The sequence below is a fragment of the Colobus angolensis genome, unplaced genomic scaffold (genome assembly GCF_000951035.1).
Source record: "Colobus angolensis palliatus isolate OR3802 unplaced genomic scaffold, Cang.pa_1.0 Scaffold218, whole genome shotgun sequence".
Classification (NCBI taxonomy): domain Eukaryota; kingdom Metazoa; phylum Chordata; class Mammalia; order Primates; family Cercopithecidae; genus Colobus; species Colobus angolensis.
In genome coordinates this window covers 1991505-2004004 of record NW_012115355.1, presented here as the reverse complement: position 1 = coordinate 2004004, position 12500 = coordinate 1991505, and positions in this window count along the sequence as shown.

Here is a 12500-nt window from a genome sequence, read left to right as displayed (position 1 = left end):
TATATATATATGTACATACACACACATATATATACACACACACCAGAATGTGTATTTTTGTGTGTGTGTGTGTGTGTAAGCTGACAAAAAAATTAAAATTGATTTTATTTTATTTTTTTGTTGTTGTTGTTATTTAGTTTTTATTTCACAATCATAAACTTAACTCTGCAATCCAGCTAGGCATGGGAGAGAACAAGGAAAACATGGAACCCAAAGGGAACTGCAGCAAGAGCACAAAGATTCTAGGATACTGCCAGCAAATGGGGTGGAGGGGTGCTCTCCTGAGCTACAGAAGGAATGGTCTGGTGGTTAAGATAAAACACAAGTCAAACTTATTCGAGTTGTCCACAGTCAGCAATGGTGATCTTCTTGCTGGTCTTGCCATTCCTGGACCCAAAGCGCTCCATGGCCTCCACAATATTCATGCCTTCTTTCACTTTGCCAAAGACCACATGCTTGCCATCCAACCACTCGGTCTTGGCAGTGCAGATGAAAAACTGGGAACCATTTGTGTTGGGTCCAGCATTTGCCATGGACATCTTAAATTAAATAAGTTTGTTTTTATAAAGTTTCCCCTAATTTTCAGGCTTTTTTGGTTTAACTAAAGTTATTTGTGATGGACAGTTTTAGTTACGATAAAACTTACTCTCTTTAGCTGTTAGGAATAAGTAAGAAACTTGTAGTATCTAAATGTTTCATTACTTTTTTAAGCATTTAGTTCTATGAGTTGTAGATCTTTTATGAAACATAGCAATGAGTAAAATGAGTAAAACAAGTGTTTACATCATCAGGGATCCTTTCTATCAAAAATTCTCTTCCATCTCTATTGAGAACTGTAGTCGAAAGTGTTTGAATTCAGTTCTGAATAATTTTAAGTAGCTTTCAGATGACTATAACTAAATGTAAATGACTTTACTTCTCTAGAGTTACTGTCTGAGTGATCATATTTAAATTATAAATATGGTGATAATTTTCAAAGATTCAGTTGTCATTAATAATGAGTTGACAAAACTTCAGAAATATGCTTCTGTTAAAAATGTGAACAAAATATATCTGTTACTCATTTAGTAAACAATGCCCTGTTGAAATCCAAAAAAAACTATATTTTTTGAGTTTTAAAAAGGGCTTAATAATTAGAAGTAATTTATTGTTATAATACTGCTATATAACCACATAAAAATTCTATCGGCTTGCAGAAAAAATGTTTCTTGCTCTTACATTGAAAATCACCTGGAGTCAGGAGATCCTGTCATCTTGACTGGATTAACTGGTTACTGATTAGTCTATACTGGCTTTGGGTAGGGCCAATATGGCAACTCCCCTCAACTTGTGTTTTATCGTCCAATAGGTTCTCATGGTATCTTAATTACTGTTCTCTAGAGAAACTGAATCAATAGTATGTGTACATGTATATATGCAGAGAAAACAATTTATTCTAAGGAATTGACTCACAAGATTATGGAGGATACCAAGTTCAAAATCTGCAGGTTAGGCTTATAGTCTGAAAAGCCAGTAGAGGTCCTGCTGCAGCTTCTCATGGCCCAGCAAGTTGACGCATAATGTTCACACACAAGAACAGGGGAGGCATAGGAGCACACGAGAAAATACGCAAAACTTCTTCAGGCATAGGCTCAGAACTGGTATATCATTTCTGCTACAATCTCTGTGATAACGTAAATCACAAAATCAGTCCAAGTTGAAGGAATGAAGGACACTAATTCTTCAATAAGATGAATGGCAAAATCATATCGCAAAGTACATGGACACAGAAAGAGGGAAACAATTGAGGCTGTTAATGCAATCACTCTAAAACAATTTTTAAAATCTTTTTAATCTGGTATAATTTTATTTTAACAGACACTTTTTTATTGCCTAATTTTATCATACACTTAGATAAATAATTCGTAGATGAATAACACCTGTTTTCTTTTTCTTTCTTTTTCTTTTTCTTTTTCTTTTTCTTTTTCTAAGACGGAGTCTCCTTCTGTCCCCCAGGCTGGAGTGCAGTGGCGCGATCTCGGCTCACTGCAAGCTCCGCCTCCTGGGTTCATGCCTTTCTCCTGCCTCAGCCTCCCGAGTAGCTGGGACTACAGGCACCCACCACCACGCCCTGATAACTTTTTGTATTTTTAGTAGAGACGGGGTTTCACCGTGTTAGCCAGCATGATCTCGATCTCCTGACCTCGTGATCCTCCCGCCTCAGTCTCCCAAAGTGCTGGAATTACAGGTGTGAGCCACTGCGCCTGGCCAACACCTGTTTTCTTACAGGTAAATTCACATAAGATTTGTTAGATTTGAACTTAAAAGATATCTGGGTTTAGTTGAAGATGATTAACCACCGTATTATATAACATGCCAAATTTGCAAAAGTTAGAATTTTTAATTGTTATATCAAAGAGGCCAGATGTTTAGTTACTAGCAATAATTTTGTGAGCCTTAGAGTATTTAGTGCTAAGCTGACTGAGCATTTATACACTTTATGCCTTTATTAAAAGCCGGGTCCCCAATGCTTAAAGATTGTTTGACTCAAACAACGAGCATTTAAATTTCAAGTTTTTGCCTTGAAATAATGTTGTTTATTTTATAGAAGGAAAGGTTTATAAATTTCCATACAAATAATGCCAAAGTAAATTTACAAAATTAAAGTATTTAAAAAACTCTTATAAATGTTGACAGTAATTATTTTAAGTTAAGAGAAATTGTAGTAATCATTTAGCTTATGGCTAGTACAACAATTTTTTTGTTTTTTTTTCTGGTGGGAGGGACAAAGTCTCGCTTTGTCACCCAGGCTGGAGTGCAGTGGCATGATCTCCGCTCAATACAACCTCTGCCTCCCAGGCTCAAGAATTTTTCCTGCCTCAATCTCCTGAGTATCTGGGATTACAAGCACCCGCCACCACGCCCAGCTAATTTCTGTATTTGTAGTAGAGATGGGGTTTCACCATATTGGTCAGGCTGGTCTTGACAATCCACCCATCTTGGCCTTCCAAAGTGCTTGGATTACAGACGTGAGCCAATGCACCCAGCCCTAGCACAACAATATTTGAAAAATTATGTAAAAGCAAGAAAATATAAAATAAATACATAAAATATATGAGGGGATTTTCTGATGATGTCTGAAAATGAAAACTATGTAGCTAGAAGAAAATTTAATAATTGTTGTAAAGTATGTCTTTAAAAATTTAAAATGTCTGATGGAAGTGTTCATGTGATTTTATTATATTTTAAGATTTCATTAGTCATGGTGAGTTACGTTCTCTCAGGATTATTTCCATCCATATGAACACACACACTCACTCTCATATAGTGAAATGTCTTCAGTTTTATAATCTTTTAAACTTCAAAACAAAATTTGAGATGCTATCAACAGATGGTAAAATGAAACAGATTGGAATTTCTTATTCCAATAACTGTTGAAATTCATACAAAAGCCAAAAAAAAAAAAAGATATCAAACAGCCAAATAAACAGGAGTATAACTACATGCTGTGAATTTTTTAAAAAAATCACAGCTAAGAAAGAAAAATAATATTCTGGCATAGGCTGTCTGTCCCCAGCTCTGAACAGAAGATGGAGTACTGAGTGAGAAGGAAAGGTAAATAAACACTCAGATTGTCCAAAATTCCTTGCTACTTGGAGCAAAGTAGAATAGGGGTAGGGAGTGATATAAGAACAAATTATACCTTTCTCTCCTCTGTGATTCTTTTCTGAGTTCTGCTGGTGTCTGTTAGTGGAAATATCAGCTAAAAAGAATAATACCAAATAGACAGCATCTACAAAGACAAGGGTTGCCTATAACAAGCATAAGAATTAGCCTCCAGATATTTATTTATTTATTCATTCATTTGTTTGTTTATTCATTCAACATAACATTACTGAGTGCTTTCTAGGTAGTAGCAACTATTCCAGACATTAACATTAGTCATAAAAATGTTCCAGCACAAATCTCTACTCTTACATAGTTTAAACTCTAGTATGTGAGAGATACATAGCATAAGAATATAGAACATAAAATTATGTCATGTCATGATAAATGATTGAACTGTATCATTAAGAATAATGTGATGGAGAGTAACTGGGGTGAGAAAATGGGCACCATTAGACAGGGTAGTCAGGTGTCTCTGTGGAAAAGATATTTGAATTACAGCCAGAATGATGAGGAGGAACCAGGTGGGAAAAGATCAGGAGGGAGAGTTATCCAAGCAGAGGCCAGAAGATGAACAAAAGACCTGGGCAGAAAACAGGTTCATCATGTTTCCTGTCAAGATTGGTCTGTGCAAGGGTAAAACCGAGAGAAAATAAGCTTAGAAATAAGTAACAATCCAGCTGATGCTTACCACAGAAGAGTCAGAGTTTTATTTGGAGTGGAATTGGAAGACATAGGTATATTAAAAATTGGAGAGTGATATGATGTGTTTTGCATTTTTAAAAGATCATTTTGAAGGCTGTGTGGAAAATGGGTTTCAGAATAAAGAGGAATGAAAGCACAAAGGTCAGTTCAAAGACTACGTCAGAAGTCCACATGAGTGAAGATGAGAGGTTGTAAAATTGATAACACTAACTATGGAAGAAGTTGCAGATTGGGGAAATTTTTTAGTGTTTGTGAATAGAGTGGACAGAAGGTGGATAAAAATAGGATAGAATCTGAAATCCAGGTTATATCTTCAACTATATAAAATGCATTTCTGACTCTGTGCAGAGGACCCGAAACAGGATATTTAACTTCAAATTACAAAATGAAGCTCAGGTGCCACAACAAAAGCCTCAGAAGGTCACATTTGAGCTCTCCCTCATCTTCAACCCTCCTGCAGAGGATACTACAGAAGCAATAGAAGCAACAGATGGTGTTGAATCCTTCTTCTACCAGCTATTGAAAAGACAGAAAGAAAGAATGCAGCCAAAGACCACCAAAGAACATGCTCTTCCATGAGACCAGATTCAAGCACATGGCACAGGAAATACAGGACATGATGGAATACATCTCGCTGGGCCTGGTGAGACTGGCAGAGGCAGGGGCTCAACAGCCTGTTCTTCAAGCTGTCTCAGTAATAGGCTTCCTGCTTCATACTTCTTGTCTTTTTGGAGATCTCTTTGATCCTGATTATTCCTCAGCCTCATCTTCTGGCCTTTTGTAAAATGTGTGAGCCCTTTAATGTGCTTTAAATAAATTGACTTGTACTTGTCAACCATGTTAGTTTTGTTGCTGCCATTGTTCACAGAGAAATACTCAACTGATATATTAAAAAGCAAGAATAGCTGGCACTCCAAACTAGAAAAATCCAGTGATGAGAATGGAAAAACAGGAAATAATAAATATATAAAGATATTAAGAGGCTATGATCACCTGAAAACTCGAGATAATTAAGAGAAAAAGGTGTACCAAATCCACAACTTATTCATTAAACAATGCCAATTAAAATATTTGGGACTGACATACTAACAAATGAGTTAATCAATAGGCAGATAAACGAAACAGACTAGGAGTACAGAAATACAATCAAATGCATTTGGGAATTTGATGGATCACATTTCACATTAGATTAAAAAAAAAGATTATTCTGTAAACAGGATATAAAATAGTTTCTCCAAAAATTAAATCAGAAAAATAAATACGTGATTCTATAGACAGATGAAATCTGAGGTGAATTAAAATTTGAAATTTAAGAAAAATATAAAACTCTAATGCTATTACTTTTTTTACTTAAAGCACAATTTGTACTTAAAGCACAAAGTTCTACAGAGTGCAATGTAAACATAGTTAAATGACAAACCACAGAAACTTAGTAGATGCTTATAACATAAACAAGAGAAATGTTTAAATAACAATTGCAATATATAAAAAAAATTCACAAATAATAAAAATAAGCTAAATGTATAAACAGACGTTTCTCAGTAGAAGACACAAGAATACACAAAGGTGTTTGGCCTTGCTACTATTTATGGAAACACAACAGTGGGTTACCATCTTGTGGTGCCAAGTGTGACAACAGCAATTGATGGTAATGTTGTAGCTTAACTTTATGTCTTACACACTGTTGGTGTGAGTATAAGCAATTACAACTATATTGAAGAACAATTTTACGGTATCCAGAAAATTGAAGATAGACCTACCCTGTGGCATAGGCTATATAAGAATATATACCAAGGAGGAACATCTTGTTCAAAAGTGCATACAATGTTTATTGCCACTTATAAAGAGCGTTTATGGCAGTGTTGTTTAAAATAGTGCAAAATTGATAATATAAAAGTCCATCCAGGAGGGTATAGATAAATAACACCACCATCAGTGGAATAATAATAATAATTAATAATAATAGCATTTAGTCCATTTAAGCAATTGCATTTCCAAAACACTGCATTGTTTACTTGCATTTAAGTTATTTAATCATTATAAATCCCTGAAAAGAAAAAAAGGTATTATTAATCCCATTCTGAAGATAAGAAAACGGATACAGAATTTAATTATACAAATTTTTTAAGAGCACAAAACTAGTAAAAAACAGAACCAAGATTCAGGTTACTCTCAATATACTCTGGAAGCCACCCTGTTAACTCTATCATTGTAATATAATATAGTATTTATGTAATATTTACCAAGTTTGTTTGTGTATATATGTATATATATATACACAAATGGAGATAGATATATAGATAGAAATATAGGTAGATAGAAAGATAGATCGATCGACAGATAGATAGATCGATACACACAAATGGGGGGAGAGAGAGAGAGAGAGAGAGAGAGAGATATCCATCCCATGGAATAATATTCAGCCATTTAAAAAAATGAACTGGAGTTTTATGAATCAACATGAGTAGTTCTTAAAAACTTAATATTAGCAACAAATCACATTGTAAAACAATCTGTGTAGCCACTCCTCACACAGCTGCTGTGTTGAGCAATCTCAAAGAGTGCCATTGGCTTTGTGCCCTAGGCGCTGCAGTCCAGTTATAACACTATAGTCAGCCCTGTCACAGTTAACCTGTGGATCCACACCTGGATTACTTTAATGACTAATAGTTCCCCACTTCTACCCTATAATCTTTTCCAATACAGAATTAATGAGATCCCCTTAAATACTGTCAGATAATCTTACTTGTCCACATAATACCTTCCCATGTGTATTTTTTTAAATCTCACTTGGGGTAAGGTCCCCAAGTTGTGAATGTACAACTTATAGTGACCTGCAACCTGCTGGGAAATGTGGTTTTGAATTACCTCACTGACCCTTATCTCCTGTGGCCCTCCCTGCTACTCATCCCAGGATTGACATACTGACCTCGTTTGCATTTTAATCAGAAAGTCACACTTCTTCCTCAGGGTTATCTTACTTCCTGTGTCTTCTGGCTGCAACACTCTCTGCCCCAGATATCTACAAGGACCATTCTCTCAGCTCATCAAAGGATTGTTGTGAATGTCGTCTTTTGACTAAAACCTTCCCTGGTAACACTATTTAATTTACCCAGAAACACGATTTAACTAAAACCTTCCCTGGAAATACTACTCCCTCACAGGCTGTTTTCTCTATTATACTTATCAGCATGTAATATGCTGCGTATGTTAATCGTTTTTAATGGACTATTGCTTACTTCAGTGTAAGGTGCATGAAAGTAGAGAGATTTGTCTGCGTTGCTCTGTGCTGTATTCCCAGCATCAGGTTCTTCTGCACAACAAAATTTATACTGAATGAACAAATGTCATAGGGCTTATGTCAATTTAATAGCAAATATAAAATAACATTGTACTATTTCTTTGGATGTACATATTCATGGGATATATATAACATGTGCTGTAAGAGTATCAAGTTCATGCTTATGTATTATTTTTTCAAAACTTTTATTTACTTATTTATGTTTTTCTGATGGGAGAGTAAAAGAGTCTGAGATAATGTAGTAAATCCTGTCAGTTTTGTTGACAAGGAGTTTAATACATTCACAGAATGGTATCTTGAACTCTTGAATAATCTGTGGGCTACAGTAATTGTGGTTTAAAAATTTCATAACTTATCGGAAGAGTATAAAGAAACATTTCAGAAAACTTAGAGAAAAAAGCATATTAGAATAGGTTCAGTATATAAGACTAGAGAATCCACCAGATGGCAATGTCCCCTGGGATATTGGGCCCTCCCTTCACTAAACTAATGAAGAGTCCACTAATAAAACTATTGTAGGAGAGGGCTGCCCCCAACACACACCAGGAGTGACAGGCGATCATCAGGTGATGGTCAGGCGGTTGTTAACTGTCTCTCTAAATAATAACTGGTCACAGCCAGCATCAGGGAAAGGCAGTCTTCTAAAAATAGAAAACACCTGAAACTGATGATCAGCCGCTTCCCAGTAAGATCTCAGGAGCAGGGAGAAGTAATGCAAGACCCCGGAAGTATGCCAACGTATAAAACCCCAAATCAAAAGGTCCAACTCTTCACTTCTGTTTCAAATCGCCCACTTGTCTCTCTCTCTCTTTTTTTTTTTTTTTTGAGACAGAGTCTCGCTCGGTCTCCCAGGCTGGAGTGCAGTGACCGGATCTCAGCTCACTGCAAGCTGCGCCTCCCGGGTTCACGCCATTCTCCTGCCTCAGCCTCCCGAGTAGCTGGGACTACAGGCGCCCGCCACCTCGCCCGGCTAGTTTTTTGTATTTTTTTTTTATCTTTTATTTATTTTTTTATTTTTTTTATTATACTTTAAGTTCTAGGGTACATGTGCATAGCGTGCAGGTTTGTTACATATGTATACTTGTGCCATGTTGGTGTGCTGCACCCATCAACTCGTCAGCACCCATCAATTCATCATTTATATCAGGTATAACTCCCCAGTGCAATCCCTCCCCCCTCCCCCCTCCCCATGATAGGCCCCAATGTGTGATGTTCCCCTTCCCCAGTCCAAGTGATCTCATTGTTCAGTTCCCACCTATGAGTGAGAACATGTGGTGTTTGGTTTTCTCTTCTTGTGATAGTTTGCTAAGAATGATGGGGACATGGATGCAGTTTTTTGTATTTTTTAGTAGAGACGGGGTTTCACCGTGTTAGGCTGACTTCGTGATCCGCCTGTCTCGGCCTCCCAAAGTGCTGGGATTACAGGCTTGAGCCACCGCGCCCGGACCACTTGTCTCTCTTCCAAGCGTACTTTATTTCCTTCCTTTCATTCCTGCTCTAGAGCTTTTTAATAAACTTTCTCTTCTGCTCTAAAGCTTGCTTGGTCTTCCATTCTGCTTTATGGTCCTTGGTTGAATTCTTTCTTCTGAGGAGGCAAGAATTGAGGTTACTGCAGACCTGTTAGAATAAATTTGCCACCGCTAACGTATTTGGTGCCATGTACTTCAGATAACTTCCACTGCTAACAAAATCTGAGTAAGACTGGTGGATTGAATCAATCTCCATATTCTTGTTGTGATACTGTACTGTAGTTTTGCAAAATGTCGTCACTGAGGAAAACTTTGTAAAAGGTAGAGGGGGATCTTCCTGTATGAATTCTTTAAATTCTATGTAAATTTACAATCATATCAAAATAAAACATTTAATTTAAAAATAAAAAGCAATTCCTCTTATCCTACAGAGCTTGGGTAGAAACTAAGAGTATTATCACAAGATATCAAGTGGTTTTATGCCCAGATTTGTTCATCATGGGCTGGGTTTTATAAATTATCCCAAGTGATTAGGTCAAGCCATTTCCACAGTAGTCTACTATATGATGAAAACAGTATACGCAAGATCAAGTTCAAGCAGGTCTGAGAGAACATCAAAGGGTGACCAAGACTCTCACTAACCTCTGTTACACTCAAGTCTCTTCATCAAGTCCCACATATAGCTTCATAAGTAGTTTCCCTGGGAAAACTAGTGAAGAAGAAAAAAATCCAGGTCTGATTTTAAGAAAATTCAACTGAATATGTGTGATGATTAATACTGAGTGTTAACCTGATTGGATTGAAGGATGCAAAGTATTATTCCTGGGTATGTCTGTGAGAGTGTTGCCAAAGGAGATAAACATTAGAATCAGTGACTGAAAGAGGCAGACCCACCCTCAGTCTGGATGAGAACCATCTAATAGGCTGCCACTGTGGCTAGAGTAAAAGCAGACAGAGGAATGCGGAAAGGCTAAACTAAGTCTTCTACCCTTCATCTTTTTCCCGTGCTGGATGCTTCCTGCCCTGGAACATCGGACACCAAGTTCTTCTGCTTTTGGACTCTTTGACTTATACAAGTGGTTTCCCAAGGACTCTGGGGCCTTTGGCCACTCACTGAAGGCTGCAATGGTAGCTTCCCTACTTTTGAGGTTTTGGGACTCAGACTGGCTTCCTTGCTCCTCAGCTTGCAGACAGTGTATTGTGGGACTTCATCTTGTGATCATGAGAGTCAAGTCTCCTTAATAAACTCCCTTTCATATATACATCTGTCCTATTAGTGCTGTCCCTCTAGAGAACCCGGACTAATAAAAAATGTTACTGTGAACTGAAGATGACTGGACCCATGTAGAGATTAACCGAAAGAATAAATGAAAATGATTTTGGTGAATATCAACACATTGGACTATTGATGGTTCAGAGTTCTGGGGAGAGTAGAATAGGAGAACCGGAAAAGGAATATTCTGTGATAGGAGAATATGGATAAATCTAGGGAAGTGCAATGCTCACCAGGCATTATTTGCTGTAGAGGAGGTATTCCATAAACAGGAAGACAGAATTCTTCTCCAGCAGATGTCACTCAGTCTCTGTCCTTAGCCATCCTGAGTGTATTCACAATAAGACAAGAACATCACAGCCATGTTATTATAGATGAAAGGTATGCATGAGTCCAACAGTGTTAGCTTCTTCTGCTTAAGGGTAGTCTATCTTCTGCATTTGCTGAGTGTGTAACCTACCAGCAGTAGACACCAATGCTGAGTCCCTGACATAGTAACATAGCTCAACAGTAGCAACCAATTTCTTACTGGAAACTTGATTACATTGGACTCCTTCAATTCTAAAGGAAATAGTAATTGCTAGACTGATGCATGTGTTTTTAAAGGATTTGTCTAATCTGCCTGCAAAGTCTATACTAGTACCACCATCTTTGGGTAAATACCATATGATTTAACATAATATCTCACATAACCTCACTTTAGAACAAAAGACCCACTTATAGATATGAAAATGAGCACTTACTTATTCACAAGATCCACTGGATGCACCTTATACCGCTTTAGTTGGAAATGTCTGGCCTGACAGCACCTTGAAATGACCTCTTCAAGACTGAAATAATACATCATTAGCAATGTTATTCTGTAGGATTAGAACATTATCATTTAGAATTTGTATATAAGTTAAACAAAAAGTCATTATGTAGTATTGTATCTCTCAATGTAGTAAAAGACTGAACCTATGAAACAAACATAGAATTAGCAGTGACCTTTGTCATCATTATTGTCTTTGATTCACTTATTGTTTTGTGCTTCATTGTTTCTAAAACTTTAGAGTTAGCAGAATAAGAGGAGCTGGAATCAAAAGATAGTATGTTTTCATCAGGTTCCACTGAACCTAACCTGTGATATTACATGGTCATTTTGGACTCCTCAAACCAATGCACCAGTAGGCAAAGAAGTAAATCACTATATAGTCATGTGCCACTTAACGGCAGGGAAATATTCTGAGAAATGCATCATTAAGTGATTTTATCATTGTTCAAATATCATAGAGTACACTTATACAAACCTAGATGGTATAGCCTACTACATACCTAGACTATGTGCTATAACCTATTGCTCTTAGGCTACAAACATGTACAGCTGGTTTTTTACTAAATACCGTAGACAATTGCAACACAATAGTAGTATTTGTGTATCTAAGCATGTCTAAACATAGGAAAGGTACAGTGAAAATGTGGTATAGTTTTATGGGACTACTGTCATTTGTGCAGTCCATCATTGGCTGAAATTTTGTTATACAGTACATGACTATTTATTTGAAGCTAATCAACCCTGAATATCATGAAAAGAGAGAGTTGACACTACAGAATGGAGGCAGGGAAGAATATATGCAGAATTAAAATATATTCATCAGGGTGTGTTTGTGTTTCCATAACTAGTAAGAGGAAAAATTGTAGCAATCATAGCTGGACAAAAACAAGATGACCAGAGCTCAGAATCCCACTGCATAAAGTTCTGGGTAACTCTACCTGGCAAACAATCTAAAACAGACACATTATCTCCCTTTTTAAACCATTTATTTTTATTTATTATTAATTTTAACAACCTATTAGTACATAAAATGAATTCGCCCTATATCTGTTACATGTATGGTACATTACTTTTCCCAAAGTGAATGTGATTAATATTTGTCTGATGTTCCAAGCGACTTCATCTGTTATTGTTCTTTATATCCCTTGGAGGGAAGCTCTACTGTATTGTCACCTTGGTGAGTCTGTAACTTAAATAGTAAACCTCAGAGATCCACATCCCAGTTTTCTGGATTCTTAGTACAATGGAGATATTGAGAAGTACACTTTCAATACATCCTATGATTTTCCAAAA